The following is a 16,441-nucleotide window of genomic DNA, read 5'->3' as shown; positions in this document are numbered from 1 at the left end:
AGACTTCTCATACTCTGGAACAGACTACCTATCCATGACAAACAGAGCTCCTCATTAGCACTCTTCGAGAAAATTCTTGATGATTGGATGAGAAATGGGAAATTCACGCCGGGGATCACTTCTGTGGCTCTGCTTGACAGGGGCATAGGAAAATAATTTCCTTGGGTGGCAAAAGCCAGGGTGCATTTTTTGGCTAGGCTTGTATGGGCCCTAGGGCCGATAGCCTAGTACCTACCTATGAACCTATGAACCTATGAAGTGTCCAGACAGGCTAGGGGGTGTGGCTGTGTTTAGCCGACTTTGCTCCACGTTGCTCCACTTTAATCCACGTTGCTCTGCGGTGCACTGGTTAGTGCGGTGCTTAACTATGGGCAACTATATTGCCTTTGGTAAAGTGCTGCTTAGCTATGGGCAACTATATTGCCCTTAGTAAAGCGCTGTCTAGCTATGGGCATCTTTATTGCTCTAGGCATAACGCTGCTTAGCTACAAGCAATTAGATGTCAGGTTCCTTCTTATATGTAAATAATATACTTTTTGTTCACTGATACATAGGCCATTTCAATGCAGTTTAGTAAAATTTTATTTTTATATTTCTGGAATTCTTTCAAATACTACTTTAAAATATGAAATATAAAGGGGTGCGGTGGGACTCGAATCGTGACTGCCTCCTCTTTGGAGGATGTCTCTACCACTACGCAATTGCTATTTGGCTTAATTTGCATAAGTAGTTCTTATATGCTCTTCGATGTCACAATTGCTAACTGTGGCTAAGCAATGGGCACATCCATGCAAACAAGCGCAAATACGGGCAGCTATATCAGGAATTATACAAACAGAATAAAAATTTGCTCTACGACTCCAAAACAACAACACACCAGGAAAAAGAACGTGAGACAGATGAACGATCCACCAAAATGCTAAAATAATTAGAAATCCACTTTACAACACATAAATACGATCAACTACTGAAAAATTTTATTTTAAGCAACAAAACGATCCTGATTTTCGTCAGCGACACTTCGCCAACTTCATCAGAAGTTAGAATTTAAAATAACGCACCACTTCCTAGGGTGATTTAAATACAAAAACATGACGTCAACACTGAAACTTTGCATAACACGAACATTTAAAATCACCTTATAAATGAGCTTTTAACATTGCCCCTATTATACTTTCACTAAAATGTCTTAAAATTATAAAAATAATAATATTTTAATACAAAAAGTTAACTGACCAGCATCTGCCTAAAAAAGCATTTTAAACAAGCATTTTAAACATTATAAACGGCTGACACAGTGCAAATATATGCTCATCCAACCATAATGATACCAAAAACTCTGAAGAAATAATCTAAACAATATTCTGAAAACTATATATGTGTATATATATATATATATATATATATATATATATATATATATATATAAATATATATATATCCTCCTTACATATAGACCATCAACAAGCACTATCTAAAGGCTAACCTTAAGAAATAAAAATCAATCCAAGCTGACCCACTCACTTAAGTACATAACTGATCGATACCATCAAAATTAACTAAGAAATACTACTAATAAATAATACATAATAATTGTATATTATTATTATGGAGGATTACGATTCACACTGCCTGGTAATGCCTACCTTTTTAAACTCCTCAATTTCAGCACGCTAGCAATGGACAACATACTGTTTAAACCTGGAAAATGGTAGACATCCAATTGTAACTGCCATACCAATTCCTTGACTTCAAGCAACCAAAGAAAAAATGCTTGTTTAAAATGCTTTTTTAGACAAATGCTGGTCAGTTAACGTTTTGTATTAAAATATTATTATTTTTATAATTTTTCAGACATTTTAGTGAAAGTATAATAGGGGCAATGTTAAAAGTTAATTTCTAAGGTGATTTTAAATGTTCATGTTCTGCAAAGTTTCTGTGCTGACATCATCTTTTTGTATTTAAATCACTCTAGGAAGTGGTGCGTTATTTTAAATTCTAACTTCTGATGAAGTTGCCGAAGTGTTGCTGACGAAAAGCAGGATTGTTTTGTTGCTTAAAATAAAATTTTTCAGTGGTTGATCGTATTTACGTATTGTGAAGTGGATTTCTAATTATTTTAGCATTCTGGTGGATCATTCATCTGGCTCGAGTTCTTTTTCCTGCTTTGTTGTCATTTTGGAGTTGTAGAGTGGTTTGTTTTTGTAGCAGCCATGTCGACCGCTACACCAGAATCAATGCCACCCGTGGAAGCATGAGACTTAACTTTGTTGATCGATTTGCTTACTCAAAAGGTGGAATCACTAGCACAATGAGTGGATGGAATTATCAGTTCATCACAACTCATGATGGGTGCCAACTGGCTTATTTCAACACAAACTTTCGAATCTGAGGCGGCCGGTATTCAACAGCCCCTGCTTGTTTTGGCAGAAGTCGAAGGAGTTAATTGCAGTGCGAATACTGTTCCCATGCACCCTAGGACTGGTGGGGCAGGGACTGGAGTCTCATCCAATTTGTCTGAAATAGGTCAAAGTAATCGGGGGGATTGCTTCATTTACCATGCCCGGGTTACAGAAGCAAGACCAAAGTTGTATACATGTTGGTTTGAACCAGTGGTTAAACCGCCTGTTCCCTTTCTACAATGCAGAGGGGAACCTTGAGCCCGATTCCAGTAGACCCGAAGGCATCGATCTCCCCCAGAGATTGAATTTATTTGATTTGAAACTTATCAAGTTAAGAAAATTGAAGTTGGAGGTCACATATTTCAGAGAATGCCAACGCTCCAACATTGTACCTAAGGGCCTTTGCTCGTGGCAGTACCCGACTGGGTTAGAAAAAGGCTCATCTTTCCATAAGGATTTGATCTCACTTTTTGATAAACATGGGGCTGAACTTCTGAGTTTAATCAGCAAGCACTATCAGGAAGCAGCTAATTCATTAACAGAGGAATTATCTAAGTTGGATGATGGGATCAGGAATGATTCCAATTTTTTGAGATAGAGGTATGATTACGACAGAAGTTTTACAAGCATTGACCAACAGATAAATAAGATCACAGCCAACAAAGTTAAGAAGCTGCAGAGGGACATTAAAGCATACAAGGAAGGGGTGGCTTATCCAAAACCCCCCAAATCCCAAGGCAATTACTTAAGGACACCAGCTATGGCTGGGGGAGATTGGATGAATACCAACCAGCCTAGATCCAATTTGTCCAATCAAGATCAAGATGGTGTAACCCATGGGAACCCGGCTGCACAGAATCAGTCAAGTGAGAGTGACCAGGCAGGTCCACAAAGTACACCTACTAATCTCTCTATAGGTACAGGGAGTTAAAATTTTCGGAACCCAGCCTCAACAACTCAACAATCACCGGGCAGGAAGAACAGGTACAGAACCAGGAACAGGAGGAACTGAATGGGTTTGAGAACAGTCTCTCAACCATCAGTCATACCCCGATGGAGATAGTTTTTAATACAGGAAAGGATTTTAAAATTTTCAATTATTCAAGTTTTTCTTTCCCCCAACCTTTAGTGGGCCTCTTGGCTAAGGGGCTATCCTTTGTGCCTTCACGGAGGGCACATTTGGCCAACACCATCACTGATTTAAAACTCTTTGTGAGAAAACTCAATTTACAGTTATTAATGGGGGAACAGAGGATCTTGAATAATCTGTTCCACATCTCTAGTACTTTCAACCCACCTTTGCATCCATCCTTAAGCCTTTTTGAGCAGCTATGTGACTTAGACATTTGTTTTTTACTCCATTCCAACTAACCAGTGCCTTTCAACATCAGCAAAGAGGAAAAAAAACTTTTGGACTTATTACGTAATTCCTCAGTTCGGGTTATGCAAAGGGACAAAGGTGGTGGCCTGGTGGTCATGGAGGGAGATGATTACATCAATCAAATGGTATCCATTTTGGAATCCAAGGCTTATAAAGAAGTCTCAAGAAACGAGTTGAATGTCAACATAGCTCGAGTGAAGTCTTATTTTGAGGACTTCTTTATTAATGGGGTTATTGATGTAGACATTTTCAATTACATTTCTATCCTGAACCCCAGAATACTAGTTCTCTTTGGGAATCCGAAGATTCATAAATGTATCCAAACCCCCCCTATGCGCCAACTGGTTAGCGCAAGGGGAAGTATCACATATGCAACGGCAAAAGTTGTTGATACAATATTGAAGAAGTATGTATCCAGTGAGGCCCACATATGTAAGGATTCCTGGTCATTTTGGCTAAGGTGGGTCAGATTCCATTCAGTGTTGAAAGTCTTTTTCTAACCATCAATGTGGTGGATTTATACTCTTCTATTCCACATGATGTGGCGGTGGAATGGATTCAAGCAATAATGATGTCCAAGCAAGCTCCAGTGAATTAAATTTTGATGATTAGAGAATTGTTGGATATCGTTTTGACATGTAATTTCTTCTCCTTTAACAACCGATGGTATCACCAACTGGTTGGAGTGCCTATGGGGTCCCCTTGCGAGGCCAGTGTTGCCAATTTGGTGATGGCTTTTTCGGAGAAAGAGTTGGTGTTCTCTAATTCTATAATCCAAGAAAAAGCTCTCTTATATACCTGATTTCTGGACGACATTTTTATCATCTTGAAGGGCAATGATGAACTGGCAGAGTCTTCAGTTACAAGCTTTAACAGCTCTACTGAATTTCTTAAATTTACCTTGAATTCCTCTGAAGAGAGGATAGCTTACCTGCATGTGGATTTGTATAAGAATAAATCCCAGGGTTGCTACTTAGCTAAAATCCACCAAAAAACACATTCTCCAATTCTTATTTGCATTTTATCAGTAACCATCCACTTCACCAGAAGAGATCAGTAGTGAAGGGCCAGTTGGTGAGAGCGGCCAGGATGGTATCACGAGACGGTGATTTTTTGGACAAATGTCTTTTCATTCAGGATCTTTTCCTGATTAGGGGTTTCCCACATGGCTTGGTGGCGGAATTATGCAACGAGGTTCATTTGAAGAGAGAAAATGGGTTTTATCTCCCTGTATTAAGTAATAACAATTCAAAATTATGCCTGGCTTATCCAAAAGCCCAGGTTGACAGCCTTTTTTCCTGTAGTTTCATCACTTCTTATAATGTCGATGCGGCTGAAATTGTGTCCATCATTAAGAAGAATTGGAGCTTTCTTGTGTCAGATAACCAGATCTCTTCCCAGTTTGGCCAATTACCTAAAGTTGTTTTCAGGAGAGGCTTGAATCTTAAGAAGATTTTAGAAACAAGCACCCAGTCATTCAATGCTAGATCAGGGATGTTCAAATGCAGTATGTGTAAATACTGCCGGTATATACAAGCGGGCACCTTATTTATGATTAGAGACTTTAAGTTTTACATCAGGGGGAGATTCAACTGACAAAGTTCTCATGTGGTGTACTTAGCCAAGTGCACTTCATGTCCGTTTTTTTATATAGGGAAAACAGACCGGAGATTGCAGGAGCGCCTTTATGAACACTTGTATGCCATCAGGAGGGGAAAATTGGACAATGCCCTGGCCAAACACATTAACAAATGTCCAGAGCATGAGTTTAACTTTACCGTTATCGACCAGTTGGTTTCAAACAATAGGGGGGGCCCCTGAATCTTTGTTGCTTGAACTCAAGGAATTGGTATGGCAGTTACAATTGGATGCCTACTATTTTCCAGGTTTAAACAGTATGTTGTCCTTTGCTAGCATGCTGAAATTGAGGAGTTTAAAAAGGTAGACATTACCAGGCAGTGTGAATCGTAATCCTCCTTAATAATAATACACAATTATTATATATTATTTATTATTAGTATTTTTTAGTTAATTTTGATGGTATCGATCAGTTATGTACTTAAGTGAGTGGGTCAGCTTGGATTGATTTTTATTTCTTAAGGTTAGCCTTTAGATAGTGCTTGTTGATGATCCACGAGTAAGGAGGATATATATATATATATATATATATATATATATATATATATATATATACATATATATATATACATATATATATATTTCAGAATATTTTTTAGATTATTTCTTCAGAGTTTTTGGTATCATTATGGTTGGATGAGCATATATTTGCACTGTGTCAGCTGTTTATAATGTTTAAAATGCTTTTTTAGACAAATGCTGGTCAGTTAACCTTTTGTATTAAAATATTATTATTTTTATAATTTTTAAGACATTTTAGTGAAAGTATAATAGGGGCAATGTTAAAAGTTAATTTATAAGGTGATTTTAAATGTTCATGTTATGCAAACTTTCAGTGTTGACATCATGTTTTTGTATTGAAATCACTCTAGGAAGTGGCGCATTATTTTAAATTCTAACTTCTGATGAAGTTGGCGAAGTGTCGCAGATGAAAAGCAGGATCGTTTTGTTGCTTAAAATAAATTTTTTCAGTGGTTGATCGTATTTACATGTTGTGAAGTGGATTTCTAATTATTTTAGCATTCTGGTGGATCGTTCATCTGGCTCACGTTCTTTTTCCTAGAATACAATTTTAATGGGGTTTAGTATGTGGGGATATGTAGTGTTGTGTTTGTTGACATTTGAGCGGACTTGCTCATGTGTGCTGACGTTTCACAACTCTGACTCTTGCAGGGGGCGTGGACCTTTGCACTACTCGGCAGTCAGAATCGCTCCCTGCCTTCCTGCACTTCCTGCCACAGTGCTAGACTTGTGGATGAGTCAGCGTGCCCTCATGAATATGCATGGCACGCTGACATCATACAGTTCAACTGCAGTTTCCGTGTAAGACTTGTTAAGTTTTACACGGAGGATTAGTGAATCTGGGGGAGTGTTAATGATCCTTTTTATATATCACAAAACAATACACACATTTATAAAGTTTTGCTAATTTGGAAGAAATTGTTTTCATAATGATTGCACTTTAGTGGAGTATCAAGCTTGTCCCCAACACTTCCTGCCAGAATGAGAGTCTGGGGATACTTTAACATTCCAGTTTACTTTATGGCCAACTTTGCCAAGATTCTCAGCTGCTGCAGAATGCAAAGAGCTCACAAAATACAAAAAATAATGAGATGATGCTGAAGATTTCAGCTTGGGGATTTGCACAGAGATATTTTATCATATCTGATTGCTTTACATCGTAGAACAAAGCAACATCACCAAAAGGGGTCCCATCTCACATGCTGGCATGACACTGTCATCTACCTCATAACACCCTTTCTTCAACAGAATGCAGGAATTTGGCTAACCTCTTCTCTTTAATCTTTCCTGGAGTCCATTTGTCTGCCATTTAATAAAGCCAAAACAGATAACTGGCTGACCAGTTTTGGTGACCAGTGGGTTTTGGAGGGTTGGGGGGGTGCATCCCTGAAGTCTATAAGGAATGATCCATTGTGAAGGAAAACTTGAGTGACAATGTCTGCAAAAAATGTAGTGTGCCTTAGTCATTTCCATACAGTGAGGAAGAAAGAAGGAAGGAAGGAATGAAGGAAGGAGGAAGCCCCTAAAGCAGTGAGGCTATCAGGTGATCTTGCATGACTGGCTATATAAATGTTTTACTAAGTGTTCCTGCTGCAGTGAGGCTATCAGGTGATCTTGAGGTACTGGCTATATAAATGTTTTACTAAGCGTTCCAGCTATCAATTGATTAGTCTCCCACAGTATTAAGGAGTAAAACGTACTGACAAAGTAAGGTGCTGAACAATGTATATATTAGTTTCTTATCATGGCCAGTCTTGCAATTTGGCAGTAGTTTCTATAGGATGTGCTACCTATCAGATAAGTTGTTCACAGTTACGTAAGAAACACAAAAATCAGACAAGATTGCAAAAAAAAAAACAGAGTATGTAGTTCTGAGCATTAACTAAATCACGTAATATTTCATGCCTTCCGTATTCCTGTGTCATGAACAAAAGGTATAGATTTGGATCCACTTGTTTCTTTAGACATATAGAAGAAATACATAAACTAAATAAATAGGCACATCAAGAACTTGAAAACATGACTGTGTAGCTCAGAGTAAGGATATAATATGCACATAAATATCTAAAGCAGATGTTGACAGTCAGTTCTGAGTCAAATCATAAAGTTTCCAGTGTATATAATTAAGAATGAAAGACAAGGGGGGTGCAGAGTAGAGTAAAGAGGAAATACAGCAGTTATCTAAGGTCAATTCTATGCAAGAGAAAGTTTACAAAATATTTAGTCTTGTGTTTGACACGTCCATTTCAAGAAGACAAATTTGATTTGGATAATATAGTGCACTGCTAAGCTACAGCAACTCTAGACACAGCAACATGTTTATACACCTAAAAATAGAAAATGGCTACTGAATAGTATAGCCTACTAAATGTGAGGGTTGTGCATTTCACAGAGTGGCACAAACTGCTCTCGAGTTTGTTTTATGACCAGATTTCTCACCAGGGCTAATTTGGAATTCCAGTGAGTCAGTTCTTATTATCCCATTGTTTGGCATGTTACATTTTCTGTGAAATGAAGCTTTTTGTTCTGGGATCTTCTTTCAAATATTGTAATAAGGTTGAGGTAAGCAAGCACTAAGTAAAGCAAGCTTTATTCATGAGGCTGCATATATGAGTAAAGAGAAATTATATCACAGTCTTGTTCCGTCACTGAAAAGATTAAGACAGACTTTCTCCAGCAAAGTTCTTGATTGTAATTTCGCGTCCAATAAGAATATAAACAGGTTTGGTCCAAAAACAAAGAAGCGTACAGAGAGTGTAAAAGAGTAAGAGTAGAAGCACCAGTGCACACCCTAAAGTGAAATTACTGTTATATATCTATATGTTGGTCTGCTGTGTATGAACGGACCACCCTAATGTCAAATGTAAAACACCGACAAAATAAGTTCGATCATACACAACAGTGAACACAAACAAAACCAAAAATGGTAATATAGAGAGAGGAAAGCTATTTCATCTCCTGATATTAAAACTAACTTCCACCCAGTAACACTAGCCTTAAATTTATCTGAAAAGTCGCAGTGCTATGGGAAGATAAGGTGTAGGCTTAGGGTTGGGATAAGGACCAGCTTTAAGATTAGGGTTATTACTCGTTACTAAAGAGGGCAGGGAAGCTGTTATCTCTCAGCCATATGTAGGAGATGGGGTACTGGAAAAGGGCTTTGATGCAGTCTTTATAGGACATTTTGTTTACATTCTATATTCTGTTTGGGTGGACCTTCTGTGGATGCTCCAGTTGTTGCATATGCCTGTTCAGGTATATACCAAAGGGCTGTTGGACTTAGAGATTGATATGATGAGGGGTGACTGCAGCAGAACAATGACATCCATGGACCTAGCTGCTATACCCTTGCTCAAACATTCACAACATAGAATGATTTCCTTACCAGTATAGATACATGATGGTCAAAGGTCAGATTACTGACTTATATGTATTCCCAAATCTCTGAACACTATATCTGCTGTTAGAGATGTGTTATCAATGTGATAGTTTGCATGAGTTTTCTTCCCAAAAGATAGTATTATGTATTTTTGCAATGAGTTTTAGACCATGGCTGTGGCACCATTTGTTAGCCTGTATCAGGCCTTCTTGGAAAGTGTTTGTGTCTTTGGGGATTCTGTGATTGTACCCTGCAATCATCTACAAACATGGTCAATCAGAGAACCTTGAATCTGGTCTTGACTTCAAAGAAGTAGATGCCAAAAAGAAGTGGCCCCAACACTGAGCCTCAAGGGACTCCACCAGTGACTGGCCTCTTTCTGTAGATAAATTCTAACTTCTTGGGTCCTCTTAGCTAGCCTTCTGGCTGTCCAGCAAGTGACATATGGGTTTATACCTAATTTTATGAATTTGGCTAAAATGATAGAGATCAAAATTGTGTTGAATGCTTTGGCCAAGTCAAGGTAAGCAGAATTTACCATTTTGCCCTCATGATTTGCTTTGTTGACCTTTACAAAGAAGTCCTCCAGGTTGATTAGGCAAAACCTGCCCTTGACAAAACCAAACTGGGTTAGATCCAGTGTCTGAAGGTTTTCTATGTAGCTGTTTATCATTTTCATGATAATTCTTTCCATGGTTTTACATAGGAGACTAGTCAGACTTATGGGTCTGTAGTGCCAAGGTCAGTAAATGACCAGCCCTTGTGCAGAGGGTTTACAGTTGCAGTCTTCCATTCACTTGGCATGAAGTCCACCTAGAGGTTATGGTTAAATAGTGATTCTAATCATCCAGATAGGTTATGTTTCATTTCATGTTATTAAAGAGGCATGGCTCATCTGTGCAGTGTGATGTAGATGATTGGCCTTGGAGAGCGCATTTAGACCTGTTCTGTAGTGATAGTTTGAGGAGTTATAGTTGAAGGTATTTCCTGAGGGGTGTGTGGGGGGAGAGGAGGAAAAATTGGAACTAAATTTGTTGGCAAGTAGATGTGCTATATGTTCCAGCTCAGTATAGGTGGCTCCATTTACAATTAGTTGGCAAATTGTTGTGTATTGCCTTTAAGGTTGCAGACATGGCTGAAGAATGCCTTGTGATTGTTCTTGACCTGGAAGGCTATTTTTATCTCAGAACTGGATTTGGTTGACTAGCTTAGCCTACTGAGTTGCTTGTTTAGACTCATGAGGTAGTTATTACCTTGATGGGGGTTGCACTTCCTAATTTTTGCTATGATTTTCTTCCTTTTGTTATACAAACTATTGATGTTGGGGTTTCACCAGGGTGGCTTTTTTGAGTCTGTCCTGTGCTTATTCCAGGTAGTTACAACTGTCTCTATATAACAATTAACATAATTGTACAGGTTTTCCATGAGCAATTCCGCATAGGTAGTGATGTTCTCATGGATTGGGGGGCTTACAATTTTGTCAGGGTGTCACTTAATAGTAGGGAGTTTGCCTTTGAATAATTCCAAAATGTTCCAGGGATAGCTGGGGTCCCAGGTTTTATTTTCATTTCATAGGAGACAGCTTTATGGCCTAATGTGACTACAGAGGACATTACAATGTGGTGGGGGGTTGCAATGTTCTCCCATGTTTGTGAGGACCAGGTCAGCAGAGCAGGAGTATGGACTAGCTGGTCAAGGGTGTTTGTCTTTCCAAAGTCTCTGGGCTTACACACTTGGGACTTATGCAGTGGCTGCTGGTGACTTCAAATTAAAGGGGGGCTGTAAGAGACAGCTGAATTGGTATGGCCAATGGGAAGGGGTATGACCAACTAGAAATGGGTGGAGCTATGCTCAAAACCACAACAACTGGAACTTTAATTAAATACGCTCCCCTGGGTGCCAAACCATCATTACAAGAGTCCAATCAAGACAAAATGAAGTGTAGAAGAAAAAAATATTTTAATGCATTGGCTACATGACAACTTACTTAATATCTAGATGTAAACACAAAGGTTGTGAGGCATGAAAAAATAAATTGCTTTTTAAATACATTACTGGAATGCCAGTCAAAATCAAGTATAAAAAAAAAACAAGCAGCACTCAGCTCAAACCACTTCTCCTTGTACTGCAGTTCTAATTATAATTTATATTCAGCTTTATAAAGTTACCAAGTAACATGCTGAAAGTAGCAATCTCTGTGATACCCCCACTTGTAAAAATGATTCTTATCCAAAAAAGACCTGCTGCCTGACAACAACTATCTACTTGTTTCATGGAGAACACATGATCAAAGTAAAAAATGAACAGCGAACAAGAAACAAGCTCAAGATAAATTGCTTAAAGGATTACTGCACAAGTTATGGACCACACATGATAGATTGGCATTCTGCTTAGTTTACAGTTACGGGTAAAGCCTGCAAAGATAACTGCAAGTCTCCAACAAATGTAATGAGCTTCTGAAAATACTGTAATCCTGTCCTTTATTACAAATACTGTCATATGCATTTCAATACCTAAGGCTTATTCGTTATCTAGTTATGTAAATATTCTCTGCATGGCAACAATGAAAAGCCTTTCAAAGTTGTTAATTCTTTAACAGTATGCTTATTAAAGCTTACTTGCATCTTACAATCTCTGACAAGCTTACCTGATGGTCATTAAAGCATTGCTATTTTAATACAGAGCAACAGGGCACTGCAACAGCATGCATTTTCTGAATAATAAGAAGCATAAATCAACAGTATAAAAATATGACAGAAAACTAGAACATTCTGCAAAATCAAGGACAGATGAAAAGCCACGGTCATACTTGTGGTCTACCTTGGATGGGGGAATACTCTGTACACTTACGCTGCATAACTGCTCCTTGCCTTGCTTGGGCACATCCAGAGCCACTGCAATGGGGAGTGGAGTGCAACAAGTAGGTCACAGTTTGAAATGTCTCTGGCTGATGGTGATGGCTCTGATACTCATACATCTCAACCTCAGAGCAAGAAATCTGGGCAAAGCCGTAGATAGAAGTGGGACACAGGGCCAAAAATAAAGACAATTTTTAAATATTGCTCTTATAAACTTAGAAAGATAATTGAATAGTAGTAGGTCTTGCATTAGTATGAATTTTTGAAGGGTATGAAATCTGAAACCCAAATGTCTGCCATTACTTTCTAACTTCAATCTTTAATGATTTGCTACTAATTTGCCAGAAAACCACAATTTTATGAAAAACAGACCAAATATGTTATGCAAAAATATAAAATTGCCACACAATACAGCTGTGAACCTGTCAAAGAAGGGACACCTTTTAAAATTAATACTGTTAACTTGAGCAGCTGACAAAATAACAGCATCTAAATGCATTTCTGAAATAAAAGTAATCTATAACTCTGATCATTACAGTTATTTATAATTGTAAACCCTCCACATTTTCTTCCAAAATTGCCATTTTGCAGAGGGATTATTAAGGAAAGCAACATTTTGAGCCAAAATTGGAGACAGTTGAGAGGTTTGGATATTCCTAATTCTATAAAGCGATTTATTTACACGTATCTCTAAACCTCTTAATGCAGGAAATCTGGATATGGCCAAATATATTGGGGGAACATACAAACAGTACTAAAAGACAGTTGATAGAATAACAGGTCTTGCTTTAGCATGCATTTTTCTGAAGGTTATGATGTCTGAAACTCAATGTCTGTCATTATTTAGTGACTTCATTCCTAAATGATTTGGCAGAAAACCACAAATTTTATGAGGAACAAACCAAAAATAAGAAGCAAAAATCTATTCATTCTGCAAAATTCTGGACAGTTGAGAGGTATAGTTCAGCCGGGGCTGTCTGAGTTTGCTGCTCTTCTCCCCCCCTCACAAAATCATGGTCGAATGGAGCGTCCCCCCTACAGCCATTCCAATGTCCCATTCCTTGGTTATTTCACCCCATTTGCCATAAACACTGTAATGTGCATACTGCTTTACTTCTGCAATGATATGGATTTCATTTGAAAGTTTTATTTTGTATTTTACAGCATAAACCCTAATAGGTATCTGCTAAACAAAGCAATGCAGTCTCACAATGAAAATAGACTTAGCATTAAAACTTCTCTGCCCTTGAAACTCACATTCATTGAAACAGCATTGAAATCCACATTCAAAGAAAATACATTTTGCCAGTGGCAGATAAAGATCAATTTTGGGCTGTTTTCAAATCATAGGCCCCTTGAATACGAAACATATACATACTCTTTGATACACCTTCCTGACTGTATTAAATTATATTCCTTGTACAATACAGTACAGTTGAACTGCCCAATTCAGAACATTTCCATCATAAAAGTATACTCAAACTTCAGTCCACCAGTATCAGTAAATATGCACGATCTCTGAAGAAATAAAAGCCATCTAAATAATTCCACATTAAAGAAATCTGTTAACTAATGAAGAGGTTACTGCTAGCAAACAACTTTATATGTCATTGTTTCATCTACAAATAAAGTGCCTGCTTCCCTTGAGGAATAAATCGCTTATGTTGTATTAAAAAAATTATAATGCTAGTAATATCGCAATAGGGAATGGATGGCAAACTGATAACAGGTTCATAGTTACTAGGTATCTTCACCAAAGAGGACTGCAGCATCCATCCCTTTAAAACAGAGTACAGTATCAGCAATGGATCTACCTACTGTGAGAATAGAGCCCACAGCCTTCTGCATCAAAAGCAAGTGCACAACCTGTTGTGCTATTTACAATGTAAGCAGACTCGGCATAAGCAGCACTAAACTTTTGTTCCCCTGCAACTCTCCGCTCCTTGTAAAATCTACTCAACACTCAGCTGTATCTCTGAACTTTGCAGCACAAGAAATCTGGACAAATCCAAAATGTATTTGGGGCGGGACAAAAGCCCAAAAACCAGGGACACATTTTAAACATTGCTTGTATAATGTTGGAAAGTTGCTAGAATAAAATGCTGTGTTACCACCATACATTTCACTGCCAAGTATAGAACCCAGGTGCCTGTGCTAAACAGCCAGAGCAACATACCACTATGCCAAATCATCTATTTTTATGAAAGAAAAGACAAAAACTTAAATGGCTACCATTTAGTGAATTCAGTTCTCACCATAGCTGTCAACATCATCTTAGCACAAAACACCTGAACAAAGCCAATAATGGGGGAATACAGCCCCCAAACATAATTCAGTGAGTTCAGTTATCACCATAGCTCTCAACCTTGGCCCAAAAAGCCTGGATGAAGTCAATAATGGGGGAATACAGTCCAAAAAATAGGGACAAATATCCACTGAGGACAACAGAGCAAACCCACACAAACACAGAGAGGACATGCAGACTCCACACAGAAGGCACACCAGCCAAGAATCAAACCAGACAACCCATAGCTGTTAGGCAACACTGCACCACTGCACTACTGTCTGTTTTAAGTAAAAACAGTACAGAAACCACAGATTTTGAGGAACAGAACAAATATGAGGCAAAAATCTGTAAATGTTTTAGAAATGGAGGTGGGTAGGGAATTCAGGCTCTTGTCACTTGGGACCAAGGTACAGGGTTCAAGCCTTATTCTCTACCCACCACCATGAAGCAACTGGGGCATTACACACACGCACACATATTTCCTGATCATGCACCCTACCTGTTCCGGCCACGATCTGATCCTGTACCTGTTCCAGCCACGATCCTATCCTGTACTTGGTCCATCCTGCAGCTTCTCGGTCCACCATGCTGGCATGATCTGCACCTCCTAGCCTGTGTGGGGTCCACCAGCCCCCAGACATTCTAAACATCTGGGTATTCTGTAATGCATTTATCCCTTTTTTTTTTTGAGAGATGACTGTTAAACTGAGCAAATGACAACAGGGTCAGTTACTTTCATCCAGGCAACCCAAACCAAGCAGTTACAGCCACTTCGATGCACAATTCGGACATCTGATTGTGATAAAAGAGGATGATCCTGTAATGCACTTCACCTTTTCCTCCAAACATTTGTCACACATTACAACACTGCACATTGCTTCACAAAACCACATTAGTCCTGCAAAGCCAAAGTAATAAGCAAACAGCAGCAGGCAACTAGATATCTTCTTCCACGGAGGACAGCCACATCAGTTTTGCTTAATCTGTCTGTACTTATCAGGTATCCAGTTAAGTAGCCCATCTAACTTCTCACAAGTGCATACTAGTCCTGCAAAGCCAGGACTGTTTAAACTGAGCAAATGGTGAGTAGGTCAGTTAATTTCATCTGGTCATCTCCAGCCCCAATCAAACAGTTCTAGCTACAATGTCTGCTGACTACATAATATTTCATGTCCCTAGCACACCTCTCATTCTACAGACATTGAAAATAGGAACAAAGGCCCTTGGATGTTGATACATTTAGTTCAAAATATGGATATCTAACTAGCATTAAATTTTAAATTAAATTTGAATACCACACAGCACATAACTGTTCCCACTTCCATTAGGAATGTAGGATACTATTCATAAACACATGTTCAAAAAAGAGGGACAAAAAAGCTGGAAAAATATAAGCACATTATCAAAGAGGCAGAGTAAACTCTATATATTTTACCGAACTGTATTGCAAAATTCTTCCACACAAGGTTATTTATTTTTAGTTCAGAATAAGGAGATGCAAGATGCATATACTCTTTCTTTATTGTTGCCACTAGTATGCTGGTCATGTAGTCTGCCTCCAGAAATATGAAAACCAGTGTAGGGATAAATCTGGCCTAAATATTAATGTTCCATTCTCCACACAAAATTCACAAAACCCGAGAAATACTGCCAAAATATATCTGGTTAATTACTACCAGTGTAAAAAGCACAGTAATAACACTTAATTCATGGCTTAATTCCACACAAAAGCTATCCAAACAAACCTCAAAGCCAGTGTTAGGTCTCATTAATAGTAATAAAATTCACCTCCTCAATCCTCAAACATTGTAGTATGTCTCCAACTTTGCCACATTTTACTAAATTCCATCTCAATTTAATAGAAAATAAAGAACAACTCCTCCAAGCACCTTCACACCTAGAGGTGAATGTTGCAAAATCTCTGCTCCCATGACTGTGCAATGTTAAACTTGTACTGTGAACATCAAGTTAAGT

The sequence above is a fragment of the Protopterus annectens genome, chromosome 10.part0, assembly GCF_019279795.1.
Source record: "Protopterus annectens isolate FY-2018-M chromosome 10.part0, PAN1.0, whole genome shotgun sequence".
NCBI classification, from domain to species: domain Eukaryota; kingdom Metazoa; phylum Chordata; order Ceratodontiformes; family Protopteridae; genus Protopterus; species Protopterus annectens.
This window is presented reverse-complemented; position numbering follows the sequence as displayed.